This window comes from Montipora foliosa, chromosome 3 (assembly GCF_036669935.1).
Source record: "Montipora foliosa isolate CH-2021 chromosome 3, ASM3666993v2, whole genome shotgun sequence".
NCBI classification, from domain to species: Eukaryota; Metazoa; Cnidaria; class Anthozoa; order Scleractinia; family Acroporidae; genus Montipora; species Montipora foliosa.
Window position 1 is genome coordinate 56,479,580 of NC_090871.1, and position 10,000 is coordinate 56,489,579.

General features: G+C 40.9%; 5 non-coding genes across 5 annotated transcripts; 4 read left to right on the forward strand and 1 right to left on the reverse strand.

Moving 5' to 3' along the window:
* Window positions 1-552: 552 nt before the first annotated feature.
* Window positions 553-623, forward strand: Trnag-gcc (transfer RNA glycine (anticodon GCC)). The gene has a single exon. It is a non-coding gene; the product is annotated as a tRNA-Gly (tRNA).
* Window positions 624-4,528: 3,905 nt separating this feature from the next.
* On the forward strand, window positions 4,529-4,599 carry Trnag-gcc (transfer RNA glycine (anticodon GCC)). The gene has a single exon. It is a non-coding gene; the product is annotated as a tRNA-Gly (tRNA).
* Window positions 4,600-5,600: 1,001 nt separating this feature from the next.
* Window positions 5,601-5,672, forward strand: Trnac-gca (transfer RNA cysteine (anticodon GCA)). The gene has a single exon. It is a non-coding gene; the product is annotated as a tRNA-Cys (tRNA).
* A 602-nt stretch (window positions 5,673-6,274) lies between these two features.
* Trnag-gcc (transfer RNA glycine (anticodon GCC)) lies at window positions 6,275-6,345 on the forward strand. Its single transcript has one exon. It is a non-coding gene; the product is annotated as a tRNA-Gly (tRNA).
* A 3,331-nt stretch (window positions 6,346-9,676) lies between these two features.
* On the reverse strand, window positions 9,677-9,750 carry Trnan-guu (transfer RNA asparagine (anticodon GUU)). Its single transcript has one exon. It is a non-coding gene; the product is annotated as a tRNA-Asn (tRNA).
* Between the last annotated feature and the right edge of the window lie 250 nt (window positions 9,751-10,000).

A 10,000-nucleotide genomic window follows, 5' to 3' on the forward strand; every position in this document is an offset into this window, starting at 1 on the left:
TACATTGACGAGACAGGTGGACAACTAGGCGACCGATTCCGCAAACATCTTCGCGATGTTGAGAAGAATGACAAGGATCCATCTAAGCCAAACGCCCGTCATTTTAATCTCCCTAACCACTCCAAAAAACACATGGCTATCTGCAGCCTTTCCCTACATCTAGGTGAGACGGAAAGCCGCAAGTATCCGGAGCAAAAATTCATCTTCAAGTCGGCACCCTTAATCCTCACGGTATTAACGAACGCTTTTCATTCAACTAATGTATTCTTATTTTTCAGGTTGCCATGTTACCACCAATAGCATAGCTCCTACTATACTATAAAAAACTACACGTAACCCACAATTCCTCGATTCGCTCTGACGAAGGGCTAACGCTCGAAACGTCAGCTTTTAGAATCTCTGTACGGTGGCCAATTTACATCATCAACTCCGTTGATAAACCAAATTTTTGTATACTACTTCCCCACCGACGCAGCACCACAGTTTCTTTAGAAACTACCCCCGTCACCCAGTTTTGCCGATTGTATTGTTGGGTCACACAGCTTCACGCAAGCACTGGTGGTTCAGTGGTAGAATTCTCGCCTGCCATGCGGAAGGCCCAGGTTCGATTCCCAGCCAGTACACACCATTTTCCTGTTCCTTCCCATTGGAATGCCTCCAATCTCTCCTGACCGCAAATTTCCAAAGCGGAAAAGTTACCCTTCCAGAAATCAATCCTCCTTGCGTTCTTTGGCTTTTTGAGAGGTTTCTGATACCATGGGTAAGATATCACGAGAGGGTCGGATTCTCTCAGATGAGAAAGAAAACTGTAAGGCACTTAATTACCCATGGCATTAGAGGGAGTCTCGAAATGCTCTCCATCGCGGAGACCACATTGGGTTGGGAATGGTTATCCCTGACACCAAACCTGCCACGAATCCCTGTTTTGTACACTCTAACAAAGACTCACAAACCGAAAACGGTCGTTGACGACATCTTGTCTCTATGGAACATGAACAAAGAAGCAATAAACAACTTCACAGAGCTAGAAAATAGCTATCCCCCTGCAATAAATTCACGGCTGAGATTTCAGATACTGAAATAACATTCTTGGATACATATGTAGACAAGAGCGAGAGATTCAAAAAGGTCAAAAAGCACTCTATTCTTGATGTGTGTGCACACTTTAAGCCGACAGAGACTTTCCAATGCACGCACTTCAAGCCCTGCCACCCTCCAGGCGTCAGGAAAGGCGACGCCCTAAGGCTTCTTAGAACTAACTCTTCAAAAGCAAAATTTAAAAAACACATTGCGCAATTCATACAAAGATTACGCCACATGTACAGGGGTTATCCAGATAACCCAAATGCAATCCGTTTCGATCACGTCCATTTGTGTCCATCCATGCTTCTCTTTCCTTTTGCTGTATTGCTTTTGTGTTGTTCAACAGTTTTAGGTGGTTATTGCAATGTTTCATTCTACTTTTTGGGCATTTTTGGTGTCATGAAATTATATGATTTTGCGTGACATAGCCCCTTTACGGCCTGAGCTTTCAGTTCTAAAGCTTTTTCTTTTTATTAATTTCATGTATATTCAAAATATATAACACTAAACAGCCCACTAACCTTCCTGACGCCCTGAAATTGTCCTCCGTCGAATATCTTCCCAAGGATAGTATCAGTTGATCATAGCTAGGGGCGCGGTATGGTCTCGGGTAAAACTATGTAGGTGTACAAGGTATCTTTATGTACACCAAATCATCTTTATATCTACGCAGGGACTCCTAGGATGGCTCCTTGGGTTTTAGCCTCTGGCCTTGAGAAGGGTACTCGGCTTTTCCCCACGCGGACGGACCACGAAAAAAGCTGGGAAAAAGCTGGACCGGTTATGAGCACTCTCTATTAGCCAATTAGATTCAAGGATTTAGGATTCAGGGCGGGTCAGATGCTTCGGTTACTTTATCCCTTCCAAATGACACAAGCAACAAAAACACACTCTATTTCTCAGAGTTCAATCATTCATGTTCTGTCCAAAGGGTATTTGAAACATACAGTTAGCAAAAGTGTTACTTGAGAAAATGAAAAAATGTTTATTTGGTCAAGACATGAGTTAAATAACGCAATCTTATATTTATATTTTGACAAAAAGCCACATTTACGGACTACAAGAATACCATTCTGTCACTGACCTATTACCCTTCTCCTAAGTCTTCACATGTCATTTGAAAAACACTTGTCGCCACAAGAACAATCTGACTTCAGTTAAGAATCTAAACGAATGTTGGAACTAAGCAGTCCAACCACGAGAAGAATGCTGGGAAGGTCAACAGATCTTGGTGATCCCGCGGCATAAAGTTTTGCATCAAACATGTCCTCTGTTTAAAACAAATTAAAACACGTGAAAGAAATATCAGTTTGGTTGTTTGCTGTGTTGACAAATTAATGACAAGAAAACGGGGGAAATGTAATGCATGAATGAGCATTGGGTTCTTTGATTGTCGGTTCGGTTTTTTATTCCACAAGAGCATGACATGAGCTTACCTTCGTAACATTCCTTGTAAGGTCCAAAAGTGTAACCAGGCAAACAGTGGCATTTTCCACTCCTAAATTCTGAATTCTCTGGGCAACCTTCATAACACTCTTCTGCAAATTAATTTTCGAAACCTCGAACTTCAATCAAGTTTCAATGTCCCTATGACGGAAAATTGGGACATTCGATTTGAGGGACCCAGAGTTTGGAATTCTATCAATGGAACGTATCGTCAAATCTTCCAGCGTTAGACTGTTGAATTAAAAAGAAACATAAAGACGACACGATAAAGGATACTGGCAATAATGTTTTCTGCCTCCTTTACGTTATATTTTGCTCTGTGTATAATATGCATGCCTGCTTTCATCTTGTGTCTTTTTTGTAAGTAGGATTAGCTTCTTAGTTCTTTCAGGGGGCCAAGGCCTTTTCAATTTGAGCTAAATTTATCTATAAAACGTGTAATAACTTGTAGGGATATATAAAAGTCGATGTTCACTTCACTATATCGTGATGCACACGTATATAGTATAATTTATCTTCATCAAGACCTTCAGTGAGCTAATTTTATTGATCATAAGATTGTAGTATGGAAGCAAACACCAATAGAAACTTTTTTCGCCCTCAAAGCTCCTAGGCTTACCAAAGATAATTAAAGGCTCTAAGTCGCGTACTAAAAAAATAAGATATCCAAACCAAGTGCTACGTCTGAAACTCTTGACCGTAAAATGTCGTTCCCAGAGGACTCGTTACCCTTTACTCTGGACAAAGATAACGAGGGCTCTCCGAAAAATATTGTGACCATACTCGAACTCTAACCAAAGGTCTGATATCTATAATTACGGATTCGCTTAACCCTGATATACCGGCCACAAGCAAAGACAAGGCCACCACTATTGGAACTAAGTCAATTTGATAAGTGTCCGATAAAATTATTCGATTGTGGTGAGACGGGACCTACAATGAATCTACTCTGTCCGAGAATACCAGGACAAATTTCCGTTACTAGTTGTCAAAGTTTAGCATTTTTCCCAGGATATTTCATTTCCCCACAACAGAGGCAGTGGGAAAGTAAAAGCCGAGACCCTGAAAACGAGAGTGATCTGGTTACCTTCACAGTATTCACACGCAAGGTTAAGAGAAAATAATGGTAGATGATTTAAGCAAATTTAACTTGTCACACACCAGAAATTTTCACGAACTTGGAGTTAATTTGCTTCAAATGTAGAGAGAGAAAATATGGTCAATTGCGAATTTTCAGCTTAAACTAAAGTATGTTAGTGTCTTCAGTTGTTACCAGTGCAGGTTAGCTTATCTTGATCCTTATATTCAAATCCTTCGATACAATGACATTCATACGTTGCAGGATGGTTCATGCATTTTTCGTTTGGACCGCAGATGTGGGGGTCTTTGCATTCGTCGATATCTGTAAAGGAAACAAAACAAGTAATATCGACTTAGGCCCTGTCAACACTAATGCGTTTTTGAAAACCTCCGGATAAAAAGATTTGCGTCCACACTAGCGTTTTCACATCGTATTCGGCCCTCCACACTAGAGAATGAAAACGGAGATCTAAAGATGAGTTTTTCTTACCAGGCTTTGTTTACGTCTTGGCGTACGGGGAAGTCAGGCATACAAAATAAATATGACGTCAAGCGAATTCGGAAACCCCCGTTTTCGCCGTCTACACTAGAAAGATAGAAATCCCTTTTCAAAAGTTTCCACTTTCAAAGGTGTTTTCGTGCACCTCCGTTTTCAATCGTTTTTTTTGTAGTTTTTGAAAACGCACTAGCGTGGAAGGGCCCTTAGTGTAAAACCAGGCCCCGGTTGTTCAAAAAACGATTCACGCTAATCCCAAATGCTGTTCAACGCTGATATTAGGCAAAATTGTACATTAGAAAAAGTCAATCTTGAAAAACAAAAGTAAGTAAAAAAATCTTTCACCGAAAGTTGAAACGATGAAACAAAATTTACGCTAATCCTGGGTTAATCCGTTAACGGGTTGGACTTTATTTCACGCAAGCATTGGTGGTTCAGTGGTAGAATTCTCGCCTGCCACGCGGGAGGCCCGGGTTCGATTCCCGGCCAGTGCATTTAAATTCTTGTCCTTTCCCATTTAATTCCCTCCAACCTTACCTCTCCTGGCCTTCAATTTCCAAAGCGGTAACGCTCCCCTTCCAGATATCAATCGTGTCTCTCCCTTGTTCGTGTTTTTCTCTTACTGTAAAATTACTGTGTTAAGCGAAAGGGGATCAGATATTATCCAATTCTTTTACTCACTAAACTGAAGCGATTTGTAATCGCGTAAAAGCTTAAACCTGACCTAAGATGAAAACTTTCAAATGATTCTCACATTCTTCAAAAGCATCCGTGGTTTTTGGACGACAAACAATTTGAAATTGAAAGTCGCTTCTTTATGCTTCTGGTCTCAAAAAATTGCAACAACAGCACGTATGCCCGCTGGAACTCCACGCCGTGTTTTTTTTTTTTTTTCTTTGAAAGAGTTCTTGTAAATTGTCGAATATAAAGATTTCAGCTAAAACCTGCGCTTGTAACTAAATTCATTCCCGTCAAGTATTAAGTGTCTGTTATTTTTTTCTTCCTACGGACGACCTTTCCGTTTGTTTCTACAACTAATCTAGGGAGCGTTTGGTCTTAGAGCGGTTTTCAATTGAGCGTCGAAAGTAATTAGCGAATTTTGCATTACTTTACTTAGTGATTGGTTCAAAGTTCTCGCGCCACTTTTTTAACCAATCAGAAGTGAAACCAAGACCACACATGGCTCGCGCGTGCACATATTCCCGCGCTTTGTGTCGGCTACGTGTAATTACTTCGGGTTTTGGTTGGTTTACTGGATTGTCTCCGTCCTTTTTGATTGGCCAAAGTAATTACTTTGGATTTGCTTTTACGACACTCATTTGAAAACCGCTCTAACAAGATATATCATTGGAAAATTTGACAGATATTTTAAGATTTATCTCACATCAGTTTTACGTTATTAGCCTTTTTAAATCATGAATCCCGATCGCCAAACGAGAAAGTAAAGTTTATCCATTTATTTTACTTTAGCAGAGATAAGATGGTTGGACTAACCGGTGGCATGGCTCAGTGGTAGAGAATTCGACTGCAGATCGAGAGGTCACCGGTTCAAATCCGGTTGTCCCCTTTTAATAATAGTCTTGGTTGAATGTTGTTTTCTCGTCCTTAAGGTCTACCCTGCTATTTAAAACGTTCAAGCTACAACTGGTTGTCTAATGGCAGAAATCTTGTCTCTCACGCTGGTCAGTCGGTTTGGATTTTCGGCCACACCGTATTTCTGTTCCTACTGTATTATTCTGTAGTAAGGCCTCAGCAGGTCTTGGTTTGTTAAAATCAGTTGAATTTCCATTTCTGAACAAATATGTACAGGAACTTAACGAAACGGACATTCAGTCGTGACAATGGGGAAGATATCTCTTTACAAACATTGCTTTTGTTATTCAGATGTGCTAACCACAGGAACAAAAGATCGTTTTGTCTCGACAGCCAATCGGGCTTTGCTTGGCACATTAATGGCAATTGGTGACGTCAAGGATATCTTCCCTATACCTTAAACACTTTCCAGGATCCTTTGTACTTGGCTCAGTATTCCTTCATTACGATAAAAACATTTTCTGTCAGCTCTAACAGCTCCGTTAGGACACTTATCGAGCTCTGCAATGAAAGAAAATACGTACCGTCAGCCAGTTTTGTTCATTGTATTAACGGGTTGGATTTAATTTCACGCAAGCACTAGTGGTTCAGTGGTAGAATTCTCGCCTGCCACGCGGGAGGCCCGGGTTCGATTCCCGGCCAGTGCATATAAATTCTTGTTACATCTACGCACTTCCACGTTCCGAAATTAGGTGACATGGCCCTCCCCAAAATATTGACCATTATGAGGAACAAACTCGGACCTAGTTTGGTCCCTTGGGGGACCACTGCTTTGACAGGGAGCCATTCTGAAAATGTCTGATTTAACTTAACGCGTTGTTTTCTATCACATAGAAAGTTAATGATCCAAGGGATCAGACAAAGTCTAACGTTAAGGTTAATAAGCTTTTGGACTAAGATGTTATAACCAATACGGTCAAAAGCTTTTGAAAAGTCCAAAAAGCAGACTCCGGTGGAGATGTTCATTAGGACTGTCTAGCTGTAAAAGCCAATTATGGACCATATCTAACACACAGTAAGATGTGGATGTTCCTTTCTAGCAGATGTTGTCCTTGTGCTGAGGATTGTTGCTGTGTTTGAGTTGGCTGTTGTAGTTGTTGTGGCTGTGGAACTACAAATGAGTCTAGGGTTTGGTCAATTTTCATTTGCCATGCTTCTGTTTGGTAGTAGGTTGATGTTTTGTCATTGTGACCACTGGTTGGCAGCTCATCCCGATCCTCATCATCACAGTTCGTAGTAGCATCTGTTGTTGTTGATTGTCCTGGTAATTGCTTAGTTGGTTCCAATAATGATTCATTAAAGGAATTGGACAGCCTTTCCATTTCATCGAGGAGAGGTTTTCAACAGATAGGACAGTGATCATGGGCCATTTGCATGCAAGATGGGTGGAATGTGTGAAAACAGGATGAACGGATTGCTTTCTCAGATGCACTTGCAGAACAGTCTTTGAAGTCACAGAGTGCTTCTGGTAAAGTGTTTAAGCTATCATTGTTTGTTTCTGAAAAGAATATGCCAAAGGTAGTGCCTTACTGGTGGTATCAACGTTGGATGTTTCTAGATGATACTTCCGTTCCCCAACAGGTTTCCCTCTTGCATTTGTTTTAAGCGGAGCCTAAAAGATTAAGAGTAATATTTTTTTAAAATTAAAATTTAACAGTATAGTAAAGTGGCAAGTGGCATAAAGTGCTTGTTTTGCAGTCTTTAAAGTTATTATTTTTCCTTAAATTTGTTTGGCAATTAATTTTTCAAAATAATATTTCCCAGCTTCAGCAACATCGTTTTTTCTTTCCAAAATATACCAATTTTAGATTGAACCGCCTGAGGTAGCATTTTGCTACCTGCACGCCAACAATGAATTTTAGTGAAGCAATTGACCCCACTGGACTGTATTCAAGAAGAGTAAAATAAAAATGTGACGTACTTTAAATGCAAATAACACTCCCCAAATACTACGAGATAATTTTGTAAGTACCTTTTGAAGTTTGTCATCTGAAGTTTGTTTATTTCCATCCTAGTGGAGAACCACTGCTTAAAACTTGGGATCATTTAACACGAAATATAATCAACTATTTTTAAAGTCAAATAAATTTTGTTGGTATTATGTCTATTTCACAGCAAATTTTACAGAGTTTAATACAAACAACTTTTCCATTGTTCCAACAAAAATCTTTGGGAGAGTATGCTTTCCTTTCCCTCGATTTCATTTAATTTGCTGGTAAAGAGATTCCGCAAATCCTAGCAGCAATCCAAGGCAGTGCGAACCTCCGTGTCAATTATAATTAACCGATGTGTAATTAACTGACTTGTTCAGTAGTTCGTAACACAGGCGGCTTGTAGTCAGGATGCGAGGTAAACATTGTTTCTTCGTCCACTCGAGTACAGCATTTGTACCACCACTTTGTACCTGGCTTGTACCCATGACATGTTGCTCTTATGGTCTCCAGGACAACCAAAGGTCTCGCAGGAATTCGCTGTTTCCTGAGGCCTCGCGAATGGTTTTCTCTAGGAACCGAGCACCTGTTGTTGCTCCTCCGTATTTCATCCCAATGGACACGGCACATTTATGCCTGCTTTTGTTGGCTTACCCACATTTTTCTGGAAAGAAACTGCACAACCAAGCCAACGCAACAAGGAGAACTTCCTAAAAAAAATCTTCTTCTCGAGCGCGAACGCGCCCGAAATTCTCTCATATTTCGTTGCTGGAGCAAACACCAAACCCCTTGGTGCAAGCACTTGAAACATAAATAAAAAATAAACTTTTCAACGAGCCAAACCTTTCTCCCACTTTCTTATGCTAACTCTTACTTTTTGTTTACAAACCTCGCAGTACGGGATTTTATCTCGTTTACATTGGATTTTAATGCGTAACCGGAAATGCGTAATTGACCGGAAGCTCAAACTTGACCTCATGCGCAGTGCGTTTTACCGCGGTGACTCCCGGACAGGCCCTTATATACCCAATAATGTTCATAGTTCAGAAACTTCCGGGTCATTATCACGCCTCAGGTCAACGTGGCAAATTGACTTATTAATTTGAGAGCTTGGCCAATTCCTCTCCCACTTCCGCATGATTAGTACATGAAAACCACAATCGTGTCATACCTACGTGTCATACCTAACCTCCCGTTGTTGTTCAATTTAAAAAGCTTGAAGCAAGCATAGGATGCTCACATCTATCGAGTTGTCTTCTAAACCATAGAGCTGCATAACACGAAACTCTCTTACTCATAAAATCAAACGTTCACAAGTGGTCTTGTGACATTTCCATAGCTGGTCGATCGTGTAACTCTAGTACCTAATTCTAAGATTTCTTCCGACTTGATGCTCCATTGAATAATACATTTGATTACAGAAGACAAGGTGTCGAGGCAAAAACAAACAATGGAAATGAGAAGCTCAAGATATAGCGGTGGCAAACATTTAAGTGCAAATCGCATAAATATCACCTACCCAGCATGGTTCCAAAAAACGGGAAATATACCGCCCACTTCCTTGCGGTAGGAACCGGGATCGACACCCGGATTCTTTGCAGACAGAATGTTTGTATTGTTATCAAGTTTAATCACGTCATGTCTACGAGTCTTTCGTTGAAGTGAAGAGCATTTTATCCGCTGTAAACTTCTAAACAAGATCTCTATTCGTTCAAAGATGGGAGATGGGAACTCCTGTTCCCCTGGAGAGTGTGAAATCACTGGATCATTCATGGCAAGTGAGAGAAATAAAGGCTTACGGTAGAATGAGCTCCACCTGCTGATTTCTCAGGAAACGTGGATTCCTCCATTTTTTAAAGCTGTTAGTGTTGACCCGAAGGACGCCCGTAATCCACTCTACAGATGAATAAAAATCGCTTTCAAGGCAAAGACCTCACACATAGACTCGCCTTCACGAAGGTGACGAAGTGATCTTCCGATTGGCCCCTTAGTCATGGCCAACTTTCACTTGTTCGCCTACAGCTGGCCTATGCCAATCAAAACTAAGCGTCCCTGGGTGGGCTTGAACCACCAACCTTTCGGTTAACAGCCGAACGCGCTAACCGATTGCGCCACAGAGACAGGTCTGTCTGACCACTGGGCCGAGGAAATTCAAGTCCTGCCTAAGACAAAATGCATTTTTAAGGAACCTATACCTGAAGCCAAACGGCCATAACTCGACGATTGTCATTTTCAACTCTGCTACACCTTGTTAATTCCTGCCCAACTACCTTCAGTCCTGAAATCTCCTTTTGAAAAAATACACTTTCCTTCGGTTCGTCTAGGTCTGACCATCGATACCTGTTAAACGCCAATTGCCTCAACACAACTA